Raw genomic sequence first — 14131 nt, forward strand, 5'->3', positions numbered from 1 at the left:
ATGCTATAGTAAGGGTCTCAGGATTGGCATGGGAAGGAGTTTGATATCACATCTCATGCTAAAGGAAGGGTCTCCGGTTTGGAATGGGAAGGAGTTGGATATCACATCTCATGTTATAGGAAGGATCTCAGGTTTTGTATTAGAAACATTGAGATAACACATCTCATGCTATAGGAAGGGTCTCAGGATTGAAATGGGAAGGAGTTGGATATCACATCTCATGCTATCGTAAGGGTCTCAGGATTGGAATAGGAAGGAGTTGGATATCCCATCTCATGCTTTAAGAAGGGTCTCAGGTTTGGTATTAGAAGCATTGAGATATCACATCTCATGCTATAGAAAGGGTCTAAGGATTGGAATGGGAAGGAGTTGGATATCACACATGCTATAGGAAGGGTCTCAGGTTTGGTATTACAAGCATTGTGATATTACATCTCATGCTATAGGAAGGGTCTCAGGATTGGATTGGGAAGGAGTTGGATATCACATCTGATGCTATAGGAAAGGTCTCAGGTTTGGAATGGGAAGGATTTGTACATCACATCTCTTGCTATAGGAAGGGCCTCAGGTTTGGTATGAGAAACATTGAAATATCACATCTCATGGTATAGGAAGGATCTCAGGATTGGAATGTGAAGGAGTTGGATATCACATCTCGTGCTATAGGAAGGGCCTCAGGTTTGGTATTAGAAGCATTGAGATATCACATCTCATGCTATAGGAAGGGTCTCAGGTTTGGTAGAAGCATTGAGATCTCACAGCTCATGCTATAGGAAGAGTCTCAGGATTGGAATGGGAAGGAGTAGTATATGACCTCTCATGCCATAGGAAGGGTCTCAGGTTTGGTACAAGCATTGAGATATCACATCTCTGCTATCGGAACGGTCTCAGGTTTGGAAAGGGAAGGAGTTGGATATCACGTCTCATGCTATAGGAAGGTTCTCAGGTTTGGTATTAGAAGCATTGAGATATCACATCTCATGCTATAGGAAGGGTCTCAGTATTGGAATGGGAAGGAGTTGGATATCACATCTCATGCTACAGGAAGGGTCTCAGGTTTGGAATGGGAAGGAATTGGATATCACATCTCATGTTATAGGAAGGATCTCAGGTCTGGTATTAGAAGCATTGTGATATCACATCTCATGCCATAGGAAGGGTCTCAGGTCTGGAGTGGGAAGGAGTTGGATATCACATCTCATGCTATAGGAAGGGTCTCAGGTTTGGTAGAAGCATTGAGATATCACATCTCATGCTATAGGAAGGGTCTCCGGATTGGAATGGGTAGTAGTTGTATATTACATCTCATGCCATAGGAAGGGTCTCAGGTTTGGTATAAGCATTGAGATATCACATCTCTGCTATCGGAAGGGTCTCAGGATTGGAATGGGAAGCAGTTGGATATCTCATCTCATGTTATAGGACGGGTCTCAGGTGTGGTATTAGAAGGATTGAGATATCACATCGCATGCTGTAGGAAGGGTCTCAGGTTTGGAATGGGAAGGAATTGGATATCACATCTCATGTCATAGGAAGGATCTCAGGTTTGCTATTAGAAGCATTGAGATATCACTTCTCATGCTATAGGAATGGTCTCAGGATTGGAATGGGAAGGAGTTGGATATTACATTCTTGCTATATGAAGGGTCTCAGGTTTGGAATGGGAAGGAGTTGGATGTCACATATGCTATAGGAAGGGTCTCAGGTTTGGAACGGGAAGTTGTTGGATATCACATCTCATGCTTTAAGAAGGGTCTCAGTTTTGGTATTAAAAGCATTGAGATATCACATCTCATGCTATAGGAAGGGTCTCAGGATTGGAATGGGAAGGAGTTGGATATCACATCTCATGCTATAGGAATGGTCTCAGGTTTGGTATTACAAGCATTGTGATATTACATCTCATGCTATAGGAAGGGTCTCAGGATTGGATTGGGAAAGAGTCGGATATCACATCTCATGCTATAGGAAGGGTCTCAGGTTTGGAATGGGAAGGATTTTTATATCACATCTCTTGCTATAGGAAGGGCCTCAGGTTTGGTATGAGAAACATTGAGATATCACATCTCATGGTATAGGAAGGATCTCAGTATTGGAATGGAAAGGAGTTGGATATCACATCTCATGTTATAGGAAGGATATCAGGTTTGGTATTAGAAGCATTGAGACATCATATCTCATGCTATAGGAAGGGTCTCAGGATTGGAATGGGAAGGAGTTGGATATCACATCTCATGCTATAGGAAGGGTCTCAAGTTTGGTAGAAGCATTGAGATATCACATCTCATGCTATAGGAAGGGTCCCAGGATTGGAATGGGAAGCAGTAGTATATGACATCTCATGCCATAGGAAGGGTCTCAGGTTTGGTATAAGCATTGAGATATCACATCTCTGCTATCGGAAGGGTCTCGGGATTGGAATGGTAAGGAGTTTATATATCACATCTCATGTTATAGGAAGGATATCATGTTTGGTATTAGAAGCATTGAGATATCACATCTCATGCTATAGGAAGGATCTCAGGATTGGAATGGGAAGGACTTGGATATCACATCTCATGCTATAGGGAGGGTCTCAGGTTTGTTATTAGAAGCATTGAGATATCACATCTCATGCTATCGGAAGGGTCTCAGGATTGGAATGGGAAGGAGTTGGATATCACATCTCATGCTAAAGGAAGGGTCTCAGGCTTGGAAGGGGAAGGATTTGGATATCACATCTCATGTTGTAGGACGGGTCTCAGGTTTGGTACTATAAGCATTGAGATATCACATCTCATGGTATAGGAAGGGTCTCAGGATTGGAATGGGAAGGAGTTGGATATCACATCTCAAGCTATAGGAAGGGTCTCAGGATTGGAATGGGAAGGAGTTTGATATCACATCTCATGCCATAGGAAGGGTCTCAGTTTTGGTAGAAGCATTGAGAAATGACATCTCATGCTATCGGAAGGGTCTCAGGATTGGATTGGGAAGGAGTTGGATATCTCATCTCATGCTATATGAAGGGTGTCAGGTTTGGTATTAGAAGCATTGAGATATCACATCTCGTGCAATAGGAAGGGTCTCAGGATTGGAATGGGAAGGAGTAGGATATCACATCTCATGCTATAGGAAGGGTCTCAGGTTTGGTATTAGAAGCATTGAGATATCAATTCTCATGGTATAGGAAGGGTCTCAGAATTGGAATGGGAAGGAGTTGGATATCACATCCATGTTATAGGAAGGGTCTCAGGATTGGAATGCGAAGGATTTGGATATCACATCTCTTGCTATAGGAAGGGTCTCAGGTTTTTTATTAGACACATTGAGATATCACATCTCATGCTAAAGGAAGGGTTTCAGGATTCGAATGGGAAGGATTTGGATATCATATCTCATGTTATAGGACGGGTCCCAGGTTTGGTATTAGAAGCACTGAGATATCACATCTCATGCTATCAGAAGGGTCTCAGGATTGGAATGGGAAGGAGTTGGATATCACATCTCATGCTAAAGGGAGGGTCTCAGGTTTGGAAGGGGAAGAATTTGGATATCACATCTCATGTTATCGGAAGGATCTCAGGTTTGGTATTAGAAGCATTGAGATATCACATCTCATGCTATAGGAAGGGTCTCAGGATTGGAATGGGAAGGAGATGGATATCACATCTCATGCTAAAGGAAGGGTCTCATGTTTGGTAGAAGCATTGAGATATCACATCTCATGCTATAGGAAGGGTCTCCGGATTGGAATGGGAAGTAGTTGTATATGACATCTCATGCCATAGGAAGGGTAGCACATATGCTATAGGAAGGGTCTCAGGTTTGGAACACGGGAAGGAGTTGGATATCACATCTCATGCTTTAAGAAGGGTCTCAGTTTTGGTATTAGAAGCATTGAGATATCACATCTCATGCTATAGGAAGGGTCTCAGGATTGGAATGGGAACGAGTTGGAAATCACATCTCATGCTATAGGAAGGGTCTCAGGATTGGATTGGGAAGGAGTCGGATATCACATCCCATGCTATAGGAAAGGTCTCAGGTTTGGAATGGGAATGATTTGTATATCACATCTCTTGCTATAGGAAGGCCCTCAGGTTTGGTATCAGAAACATTGAGATATCACATCTCATGGTATAGGAAGGATCTCAGTATTGGAATGGGAGGTCTCAGGAATGGAAGGGGAAGGATTAGGATATCACATCTCATGTTATAGGAAGGATCTCAGGTTTGGTATTAGAAGCATTGAGATATCACATCTCATGCTATCGGAAGGATCTCAGGTTTGGTATTAGAGGCATTGAGATATCACATCTCATGCTAAAGGGAGGGTCTCAGGTTTGGAAGGGGAAGGATGTTGATATCACATCTCTTGTTATAGGAAGGATCACAGGTTTGGTATTAGAAGCATTGAGATATCACATCTCATGCTATCGGAAGGGTCTCAGGTTTTGAACGGGAAGGAGTTGGATATCACATCTTATGTTATAGGAAGAGTCTCAGGTTTGGTATAAGCATTGAGATATCACATCTCTGCTATCGGAGGTGTCTCAGGATTGGGATGGGAAGGAATTGGATATCACATCTCATGCTATAGGAAGGGTATCAGGTTTGGAACGGGAAGGAGTTGGATATCCCATCTCATGTTATAGGACGGGTCTCAGGTTTGATATTAGAAGCATTGAGATATCACATTGCATGCTGTAGGAAGGGTCTCAGGTTTGGTATTAGAAGCATTGAGATATCACATCTCATGCTATCAGAACGGTCTCAGGATTGGAATGGGAAGGAGTTGGATATCACATCTCATGCTAAAGGGAGGGTCTCAGGTTTGGAAGGGGAAGGATTTGGATATCACATCTCATGTTATCGGAAGGATCTCAGGTTTGGTATTAGAAGTATTGAGATATCACATCTCAGGCTATAGGAAGGGTCTCAGGATTGGAATGGGAAGGAGTTGGATATCACATCTCATGCTAAAGGAAGGGTCTCAGGTTTGGTAGAAGCATTGAGATATCACATCTCATGCTATAGGAAGGGTCTCAGGATTGGAATGGGAAGGACTTAGATATCACATATCATGCTATAGGGAGGGTCTCATTTTTGATATTAGAAGCATTGAGATATCACATCTCATGCTATCGGAAGTGTCTCAGGATTGGAATGGGAAGGAGCTGGATATCACATCTCATGCTAAAGGAAGGGTCTCAGGTTTGGAACGGGAAGGAGTTGGATATCACATCTCATGCTATAGGAAGGGTCTCAGGTTTGGAACGGGAAGGAGTTGGATATCACATCTCATGTTATAGGAAGAGTCTCAGGTTTGGTATGAGCATTGAGATATCACATCTGTGCTATCAGAGGTGTCTCAGGATTGGGATGGGAAGGAATTGGATATCACATCTCATGCTATAGGAAGGGTATCAGGTTTGGAACGGGAAGGAGTTGGATATCCCATCTCATGTTATAGGACGGGTCTCAGGTTTGATATTAGAAGCATTGAGATATCACATCGCATGCTGTAGGAAGGGTCTCAGGTTTGGTATTAGAAGCATTGAGATATCACATCTCATGCTATCAGAAGGGTCTCAGGATTGGAATGGGAAGGAGTTGGATATCACATCTCATGCTAAAGGGAGGGTCTCAGGTTTGGAAGGGGAAGGATTTGGATATCACATCTCATGTTATCGGAAGGATCTCAGGTTTGGTATTAGAAGTATTGAGATATCACATCTCATGCTATAGGAAGGGTCTCAGGATTGGAATGGGAAGGAGTTGGATATCACATCTCATGCTAAAGGAAGGGTCTCAGGTTTGGTAGAAGCATTGAGATATCACATCTCATGCTATAGGAAGGGTCTCAGGATTGGAATGGGAAGGACTTAGATATCACATATCATACTATAGGGAGGGTCTCAGTTTTGATATTAGAAGCATTGAGATATCACATCTCATGCTATCGTGAGTGTCTCAGGATTGGAATGGGAAGGAGCTGGATATCACATCTCATGCTAAAGGAAGAGTCTCAGGTTTGGAACGGGAAGGAGTTGGATATCACATCTCATGTTATAGGAAGGGTCTCAGGTTTGGTATAAGCATTGAGATATCACATCTCTGCTATCGGAAGTGTCTCAGGATTGGAATGGGAAGGACTTGGATATCCCATCTCATGTTATAGGACCGGTCTCAGGTTTGTTATTAGAATCATTGAGATATCATATTGCATGCTGTAGGAAGGGTCTAAGGATTGGAATGGGAAGGACTTGGATATCACATCTCATGCTATAGATAGGCTCTCAGGTTTGGAAAGGGAAGGAGTTGGATATCACATTTCATGTTAGAGGAAGGATCTCAGGTTTGGTATTAGAGGCATTGAGATATCACATCTCATGCTATAGGAAGGGTCTCAGGTTGGAATGGGAAGGAGTTGGATATCACATCTCATGTTATAGGAAGGCTCTCAGGTTTGGAAGGGGAAAGAGTTGGATATCACATTTCATGTTAGAGGTAGGATCTCAGGTTTGGTATTAGAGGCATTGAGATATCACATCTCATGCTATCAGAAGGGTCTCAGGATTGGAATGGGAAGGAGTTGGATATCACATCTCATGTTAAAGGGAGGGTCTCAGAATTGGAAGGGGAAGGATTTGGATATCACATCTCATGTTATAGGAAGGATCTCAGGTTTAGTATTAGAAGCATTGAGATATCACATCTCATGCTATCGGAAGGATCTCAGGTTTGGTATTAGAAGCATTGAGATATCACATCTCATGCTATCAGAAGGGTCTCAGGATTGGAATGGGAAGGAGTTGGATATCACATCTCATGCTAAAGGGAGCATCTCAGGTTTGGAAGGGGAAGGATTTGGATATCACATCTCATGTTATCGGAAGGATCTCAGGTTTGGTATTAGAAGTATTGAGATATCACATCTCATGCTATAGGAAGGGTCTCAGGATTGGAATGGGAAGGAGTTGGATATCACATCTCATGCTAAAGGAAGGGTCTCATGTTTGGTAGAAGCATTGAGATATCACATCTCATGCTATAGGAAGGGTCTCAGGATTGGAATGGGAAGGACTTAGATATCACATATCATGCTATAGGGAGGGTTTCAGTTTTGATATTAGAAGCATTGAGATATCACATCTCATGCTATCGGAAGTGTCTCAGGATTGGAATGGGAAGGAGCTGGATATCACATCTCATGCTAAAGGAAGGGTCTCAGGTTTGGAACGGGAAGGAGTTGGATATCCGATCTCATGTTATAGGAAGGGTCTAAGGTCTGGTATAAGCATTGAGATATCACATCTCTGCTATCGGAAGTGTCTCAGGATTGGAATGGGAAGGAGTTGGATATCCCATCTCATGTTATAGGAAGGGTCTCAGGTTTGGTATTAGAAGCATTGAGATATCACATCTCATGCTATCGGAAGGGTCTCAGGTTTTGAACGGGAAGGAGTTGGATATCACATCTTATGTTATAGGAAGAGTCTCAGGTTTGGTATAAGCATTGAGATATCACATCTCTGCTATCGGAGGTGTCTCAGGATTGGGATGGGAAGGAATTGGATATCACATCTCATGCTATAGGAAGGGTATCAGGTTTGGAACGGGAAGGAGTTGGATATCCCATCTCATGTTATAGGACGGGTCTCAGGTTTGATATTAGAAGCATTGAGATATCACATTGCATGCTGTAGGAAGGGTCTCAGGTTTGGTATTAGAAGCATTGAGATATCACATCTCATGCTATCAGAACGGTCTCAGGATTGGAATGGGAAGGAGTTGGATATCACATCTCATGCTAAAGGGAGGGTCTCAGGTTTGGAAGGGGAAGGATTTGGATATCACATCTCATGTTATCGGAAGGATCTCAGGTTTGGTATTAGAAGTATTGAGATATCACATCTCAGGCTATAGGAAGGGTCTCAGGATTGGAATGGGAAGGAGTTGGATATCACATCTCATGCTAAAGGAAGGGTCTCAGGTTTGGTAGAAGCATTGAGATATCACATCTCATGCTATAGGAAGGGTCTCAGGATTGGAATGGGAAGGACTTAGATATCACATATCATGCTATAGGGAGGGTCTCATTTTTGATATTAGAAGCATTGAGATATCACATCTCATGCTATCGGAAGTGTCTCAGGATTGGAATGGGAAGGAGCTGGATATCACTTCTCATGCTAAAGGAAGGGTCTCAGGTTTGGAACGGGAAGGAGTTGGATATCACATCTCATGCTATAGGAAGGGTCTCAGGTTTGGAACGGGAAGGAGTTGGATATCACATCTCATGTTATAGGAAGAGTCTCAGGTTTGGTATAAGCATTGAGATATCACATCTGTGCTATCAGAGGTGTCTCAGGATTGGGATGGGAAGGAATTGGATATCACATCTCATGCTATAGGAAGGGTATCAGGTTTGGAACGGGAAGGAGTTGGATATCCCATCTCATGTTATAGGACGGGTCTCAGGTTTGATATTAGAAGCATTGAAATATCACATCGCATGCTGTAGGAAGGGTCTCAGGTTTGGTATGAGAAGCATTGAGATATCACATCTCATGCTATCAGAAGGGTCTCAGGATTGGAATGGGAAGGAGTTGGATATCACATCTCATGCTAAAGGGAGGGTCTCAGGTTTGGAAGGGGAAGGATTTGGATATCACATCTCATGTTATCGGAAGGATCTCAGGTTTGGTATTAGAAGTATTGAGATATCACATCTCATGCTATAGGAAGGGTCTCAGGATTGGAATGGGAAGCAGTTGGATATCACATCTCATGCTAAAGGAAGGGTCTCAGGTTTGGTAGAAGCATTGAGATATCACATCTCATGCTATAGGAAGGGTCTCAGGATTGGAATGGGAAGGACCTAGATATCACATATCATACTATAGGGAGGGTCTCAGTTTTGATATTAGAAGCATTGAGATATCACATCTCATGCTATCGTGAGTGTCTCAGGATTGGAATGGGAAGGAGCTGGATATCACATCTCATGCTAAAGGAAGAGTCTCAGGCTTGGAACGGGAAGGAGTTGGATATCACATCTCATGTTATAGGAAGGGTCTCAGGTTTGGTATAAGCATTGAGATATCACATCTCTGCTATCGGAAGTGTCTCAGGATTGGAATGGGAAGGACTTGGATATCCCATCTCATGTTATAGGACGGGTCTCAGGTTTGTTATTAGAATCATTGAGATATCATATTGCATGCTGTAGGAAGGGTCTAAGGATTGGAATGGGAAGGACTTGGATATCACATCTCATGCTATAGATAGGCTCTCAGGTTTGGAAAGGGAAGGAGTTGGATATCACATTTCATGTTAGAGGAAGGATCTCAGGTTTGGTATTAGAGGCATTGAGATATCACATCTCATGCTATAGGAAGGGTCTCAGGTTGGAATGGGAAGGAGTTGGATATCACATCTCATGTTATAGGAAGGCTCTCAGGTTTGGAAGGGGAAAGAGTTGGATATCACATTTCATGTTAGAGGTAGGATCTCAGGTTTGGTATTAGAGGCATTGAGATATCACATCTCATGCTATCAGAAGGGTCTCAGGATTGGAATGGGAAGGAGTTGGATATCACATCTCATGTTAAAGGGAGGGTCTCAGAATTGGAAGGGGAAGGATTTGGATATCACATCTCATGTTATAGGAAGGATCTCAGGTTTAGTATTAGAAGCATTGAGATATCACATCTCATGCTATCGGAAGGATCTCAGGTTTGGTATTAGAAGCATTGAGATATCACATCTCATGCTATCAGAAGGGTCTCAGGATTCGAATGGGAAGGAGTTGGTTATCACATCTCATGCTAAAGGGAGGGTCTCAGGTTTGGAAGGGGAAGGATTTGGATATCACATCTCATGTTATCGGAAGGATCTCAGGTTTGGTATTAGAAGTATTGAGATATCACATCTCATGCTATAGGAAGGGTCTCAGGATTGGAATGGGAAGGAGTTGGATATCACATCTCATGCTAAAGGAAGGGTCTCATGTTTCGTAGAAGCATTGAGATATCACATCTCATGCTATAGGAAGGGTCTCAGGATTGGAATGGGAAGGACTTAGATATCACATATCATGCTATAGGGAGGGTTTCAGTTTTGATATTAGAAGCATTGAGATATCACATCTCATGCTATCGGAAGTGTCTCAGGATTGGAATGGGAAGGAGCTGGATATCACATCTCATGCTAAAGGAAGGGTCTCAGGTTTGGAACGGGAAGGAGTTGGATATCCGATCTCATGTTATAGGAAGGGTCTAAGGTCTGGTATAAGCATTGAGATATCACATCTCTGCTATCGGAAGTGTCTCAGGATTGGAATGGGAAGGAGTTGGATATCCCATCTCATGTTATAGGAAGGGTCTCAGGTTTGGTATAAGCATTGAGATATCACATCTCATGCTATAGGAAGGGTCTCAGGATTGGAATGGGAAGGAGTTGGATATCACATCTCATGCTGTAGGAAGGGTCTCAGGTATGGTATAAGCAGGTCATAGTAACGATGTGGCAAGGGGGCATGACATATGTGCAAATAGTTTGCACCAGTGCAACCAGATTGCACTAACTGATTCTGTGAAATGTAAGTGCGATAATGATTTTAAAGAAATCAAGGCATCAGTTGATGCACTACATCTCACTATTACAACTCACTTTTCCAAAACGGAACCTTTAATGCAGTCCCCTGATAGTCCATCCGCTCTAATTGAAGAAATTGAATTACAAAATAAAACAGAGACTGAACATTACGCTACAGATGAACCCCTAACTTTTATGTCCCGTCGAGTTAAAAAAAATCACCTGCGAGCTGTTAAGAGATACGCTAAGCGTAGGAAAGAAGCACTGTCCCATAAGAAAGATGGACGTGGAAAGGATACTTATCCAGTTTCTAGTACAGATTTAATTGATGAAGAACATATTGACGTAGAACAACTGTCTAAAGAAAGCCAAGATGCTCTTAATCCTGTTATCAATTTATCGGAGGTAGCAAGTCAAAATGGTACAATTACCAAGGCACTAATTATGGGTGTTGCTCCTCCCATAATTGTTAATTCTAAGTCTGGCACCATTAATCCAGTAAAGAGTCCATCTGAGAAAATTATGAACTCCAAACCTCTGATTAAATCAAAATTATGCGAAATGTCTTTAAAGGTGTTGGAAAGTCAGGACAATGGATGTGTTATAACTTCGACTGAACCTATTATTAGCTCCGTAGTAAAAAGTAACTTAAGGGACTTTTTCCCGACTATAGGGAGATGTTGCACGATGAAAAATAACATCACTCACCGGGGCTCTCAGGGTAGTGATAATTTGATTTCACTAACCAAGAAAACCTACAGTGAAGTATGTTCGAGGAATGTGACTATTGAACCCTCTGCGGACATTATCTCCAAACAGCCCAAAAATAAATCCGTAGTTGCTGTAAATGGTATTGGTAAAATAGGGAAGGTCGAAGTAGATGAAATAATTAATATCATTGAAGAGGAGGAGAACATGACTAAGTCGCCAATGGTAGTAAATGGTATGGGGAAAAAATCTACATTGGTTGAGGCATTGGCCATGTGTCATAAGGAAAGTTCTAAGTCTAGTGGCTTTGATCAAATTGGAGCAATTGGTAATGTAATGACTCCAAATTGTATATCTATTCATGGCCCTGCGCAAAGCAGATCACTACCACAAAATATGAATACCAATCCTTTCCTGTATAAAAATGACGAATCCTCTGTAGTTCTGAGTAAAACCTCCTATGTGGATAATCCGAACACAAACAACTATAGTAAGTTCTCATTTAAACAATCTAATAATTTATCAATCAATACTGATGCGGAAGCAGTAACTCCATCTGACTCAGTGTCAATTCCAGATAGGTCCTTGCAGTCAAATGTGATAAAGGAATATATTATAGGATTTGAAGGTAATGCTGCGGCACTGGTCGATAAACGTATTAATCGTTCATTTATCTTTTCTATTTTCTCAAAAATACCTCAATTGAGAATGGTGAAATCTAACGATATCACTAGAGTCTCCCTGGCAATAATCAATAACTTCAGGGCCCTATGTTATCTCAGCTCTGAGGCAGTAATGAAATTTATTTGGTTTAATCGGGAGGAAATAAAAAGAGAAGGTTTGGTTTTACTTACCTTCGGATCCGAGGACGATGCTGTTCTTTTCTTAGATCCACCAAAGGTGTTTGATGGAAATTGCACTGATCTGACATTGCCCAATGTTAAAACAAACATGAGCTCAGAACTTGATTTGGCTGAGATTTTGAAAGCTGTAGCTCAAACAAATGGCCTTCCTTGGCTGGAACCTATGCTTTTGGCCATTTTGTCCTCTAAGTCTACCTTATTACCTAAAAAATCAGTCACATAGCCATCGAATCACAAAGAACTCAAAATCGTATCTTGGAATTCATGTGGTTTTGTGAATTTAACAAACTGGCACCTCAACGTTATTGATGTTGAACGACCCATGATAATTATAATCCAAGAGACGATGAAAACTGAACCTTTACTAATTCCTGGGTACATTACTTTTAATTCATTAGCTAAGAGACATTCATTAGGCCGCCCATCTGGGGGCTTATCGATTGCGATAAACACTTCACTTATAGTTCAATCTAATGTATTTTGGACCTCTCTGAGTCTATTAGGGGTTCATCTTGACATACCCTCAATTAGATATTCATCATTAATTGTCATTTCACTATATTGGAATCCTGCCAATTTAACTATCAATGAGATGCTTGACGATCTTGAAGCATGTTTAGAATTTTCCGCTAGGAAGTATCAGAAGTACGAGATCATTCTTGGTGGTGATTTTAATTGTGACTGTAGAAATGTGACTGAAAATAGCCTATCTAAATCCACAACCTCAGCATGCATTAGAGGAGCTAAGTTCAGAGAACTCCTAACTGACTGGGATATGGATCTCTTGGTGACACATGATATGAAATCCAAAATTACATGGGAAAGAGGAGTTAAAAACTCAATGATAGATTTTATCTTTGTATCTCGTAATCTTATAGCTTATATGGCTCCATTAGTAATAGATCCTATATTGTTTGGCGACCATGCTCAACTCATAACATCATTGAAATTGAAATGTCATTCGTTAGGAGTAAATCATTCACTAACAGCAGTAGAAATTGACCGCCCACAGCATTCAATCAGGTGGAACAAGGGCCTGTGCGATCAGATTGTTAAACACATATCGCGAGAAACATTGCGAGTTAATCAATGCGGTGTTGATTTAAGAATAAAACTATCCGATAGGGAGTACTCTAAAATAATTGACACCGTATTGCTTAAATTTTGCAAAAAACGTAGTAGTGTGAAACATATTCATGTTTATGATCAGAAATGTAAATTGTTGAAAAGGGGTAAAAATAAAGCCCTTAGACAACTGAAATATAACGAATTGAGTACCGAAAGAATCAGGGAAAGGCGGAATCAAATCATGTCTCAGTATAAACAAAACCTAAGGTTTGCCCGGATCTCAAGACATAATGAGGAGAATTGTACTCTAATTCGTGCCATTACATCGCACGACACTCGAGTAATATGGCGTACTTTAAAAGCCAACTCTAAAAATGCTGTGTCATCCATGCCGAATTGCATTTCTGATCAGACATGGCAGATGTATATAACTGCCAAATACCAATTGCCTGATAAGTTCCAATTTCTTCCAGATATATTGCTAGACCTTACCAAGATCCCTCGGTTTAATTGGAGTATCAATGATATAATTTGGGCAATCTCGAGGTTGTCGTACTCTAAGGCTCCAGGACCGGATGGGCTCCCCCCTTGTCTTTATAAAGCCGATCCTGTTATGTGGGCAGAAATTATAAGTATTAAATTTGAAACCATCTTTAATTCTGGGGAAATTCCACCATCTTGGTTAACTGCAAATATAGTCCCCATATTCAAGAGGGGTGACCCTTCCCGCCCTGAAAACTATCGCCCGATTTCCCTAATCGATACTGAGGCTAAAATCTTTGCGATTTTACTTCTTTATGACTTGGAGAGAATTATTGAGACCAAGGGTCTTTATTCTAAATATCAAACGGGTTTTAGAAAGAATATGAGTACTACTTTAAATGCATTTATCCTTGCGCACGTTATTG

The sequence above is a fragment of the Ambystoma mexicanum genome, chromosome 4q (genome assembly GCF_040938575.1).
Source record: "Ambystoma mexicanum isolate Mex_15411 chromosome 4q, UKY_AmexF1_1, whole genome shotgun sequence".
Lineage (NCBI taxonomy): Eukaryota > Metazoa > Chordata > Amphibia > Caudata > Ambystomatidae > Ambystoma > Ambystoma mexicanum.